Raw genomic sequence first — 2,648 nt, 5'->3', positions numbered from 1 at the left:
TAAGGGTTTTTCTTAAACAATATTATGATCCCAAATTTAATGAATTTTGTTGGCAATACTTTAATATAAACACTACATATAGCAAAGTATATGTTAAATCTCAATGTATTATTATTAGGAAAAATGTTTGACTCGGTAAAAAAAATCTTCCCCCTCCCCCCGTATTGCATGTAATGGTTGAAACCTAAGGGGTTCGCACTAACTGCCTAAAAGGGGCCCGGTCCAGTCTTGAATCAGTGATTTTGTTTACAATAAACAAAATATTGTCTCACACTGAAAGGGGCAGCCGGGCAACCTGCACAGCCCAGCTTGTCAAAACAACTAAGATTTACAAAACATTACCAACAAAAACCTTCAGTTGGGCAATATTACTGGAATCTGATTATCTCTACTGATAAATAATGCAACACTAATGACACAATTATGTTTTGGAATGATTTTATTCACAAAGAATGTATACATTTCTATGCTCTCGTCTTTTCGGAGTTTATATTGGAAATTAAAAATTGCTGCATGAAAGAGACTAGCTCCACATTCCTATGCATATGATTGCCATATGTACGAGAATCATTCCATAAAACATCCGTTTGATATCCTTTCAATGCCAGACACTGTCTAGTGTTTTTTCTGCCACAATTACAAGGAAAACCTGGCTAAACTTGTGCTAAATCAAACACTTGAATCTTACATCGCTATTGATGTTAAGCAATTAGTTAAAAGGGCCATCCGGAACTGTTGGGGTTTATGACAGTCTTCCTTCCATACAGACCATCGCTGCAAAATAATTTGAACATTCAATTAGATGATTATAATATTATTTGGCAATCCAAAGAGAACCTGAAAATATTAGACCACAATGAACAGAGACCCCCAAAAAAGCCAATTTTACTTTACAAGGAAATTGAAAAAGTAGTTAGTTGCATGTCAAATCATCTTTTGGCTGTCGACAACAAATAAATAAAATCTATTATATAAATATATATATAAACCCCCCCCCTTTTTTTTTTTTTACTGAATTTGTTCAAGGTATGGTGGTTTTACCCCTTTTCAGATTTCAGTATGTCATGTTGTATATCTTTTATAAATTAGATGAATTTCTAGCAAGTTTCTAGGATATTCTTTATCATTTGACAAAATACTATGCATCTGAATTAAATTGTTTACTATTTGAAAAAGCGCGCCTTCTTTTACTTTAATTTACTTCCCTTTATTTCACATAGCAACACAAATTAAAAACTGCCAATCTTTGCTGCATATCAATTTTTTCCACCGATAAAAATATATATCATGCAACATAATCAACTTTACAAATTAGGAGAAAATCAAGGTGTTCCGACCATTGGATAGTATTTAAAAAAAATAATAAAAGGATGGCATGATTACAAGTTTGAACCCTAACGACACTGAAAATCAAAAATTCACGCATTTACCTATCATATGATGATACAATGAGGTGATAAACTTAACAATAAATATTTTACCTGATTCGTAATCATATTCACATTATGTTGACACATCTAAGTTCGTTTGTGCTAGCTCATTTTTAACAAGCTAAACAATTACAGCGTCGTCCGTTTTTCTTTACCGATTACCTCTAGTCAGAAGAGCGCACTGTTTACAGGGGAGGTAATATTTTGTCACCAGTTCGCCCACTGAGTGGTGAGGGATAAGCAATTCCGTTCGGATAGCGAGTTAATTGACAAGTGAATTGATGTGGAAAGTGTGTGTTCACAGTTTCGGTATGCAAGTTATCCTGTGTTGTTCCTCGTAAAGATAATCATTTACATAATAGTACTATCGATGTGTCCCTGATTGCTCTCTAAAAACTGGTCTAACCTTAGGTTCACAAATAAAAAAGTTTCTGTGTATCAGCTTACTACTATTGGTCGGGATTAATTGTATTATCGGACTATTAGTGTGTCAGACCAATGAGGTGTCGGACTAGTGGGGTGTCGGACTAACGGGGTGTCGGACTAGTGGGGTGTCGGACCAATGGGGTGTCGGACCAGTGGGGTGTCGGACTAACGGGGTGTCGGACTAGTGGGGTGTCGGACCAATGGGGTGTCGGACTAACGGGGTGTCGGAACATCGGGACTGCCCCTTTTGCTTCAATATCAAGACAGACCCCTGTCTGTTTACACTTTATAGACTTTTCCATCTTCAGAGAATTATTGTACCCAGCACATGCATTACTTTCCTATGACATACTGGATTTGTGTATATAGGTTGTTTTTTTTCATATTTTCAACCACTTTGATGCAATTTACCACTAAAAATCAGTATTTTAGGTGTTGGCCTTGTTCATTTTATTCAATTTTTAAAGAGACCCCTGTAAATGGCTACAGATTATAAGCTTGTCAATCTTTAGAGAATAAATGTACCAATAACCTGAATAACATTGCTATGGCATACTGGATATGTGTACACAAGTTGTATTTTTCATATTTTCACCAACTGTGATGCAATTTACAATTAAAAACAGTATTATAGCTGTCGGTCATTTTAATATTCTTCAATATACAGACAGACCCCTGTCCGTGGCTACAGTTTATAAACTTGTCCATCTTTAGAGAAAAATTGTACCCATCACATGATTTAATTTCACAAGACACTGGATTTGTGTATAAAAATTGTTTTTTTTCATTATT

The 2,648-nt window shown here is 35.2% G+C and overlaps 1 long non-coding RNA gene across 1 annotated transcript; it reads right to left on the bottom strand.

Moving 5' to 3' along the window:
• Nucleotides 1-421: 421 nt before the first annotated feature.
• On the bottom strand, nt 422-2,099 carry LOC143057151 (uncharacterized). Its single transcript, XR_012972649.1, has 2 exons — nt 1,482-2,099; nt 422-774 (listed from the first exon to the last, which is right to left on the bottom strand). It is a non-coding gene; the product is annotated as an uncharacterized LOC143057151 (long non-coding RNA).
• Between the last annotated feature and the right edge of the window lie 549 nt (nt 2,100-2,648).

The sequence above is a fragment of the Mytilus galloprovincialis genome, chromosome 13, assembly GCF_965363235.1.
Source record: "Mytilus galloprovincialis chromosome 13, xbMytGall1.hap1.1, whole genome shotgun sequence".
NCBI lineage: Eukaryota > Metazoa > Mollusca > Bivalvia > Mytilida > Mytilidae > Mytilus > Mytilus galloprovincialis.
Note: the sequence above shows the minus strand (reverse complement) of the source record. Positions and strands in the feature narration are given on the sequence as shown.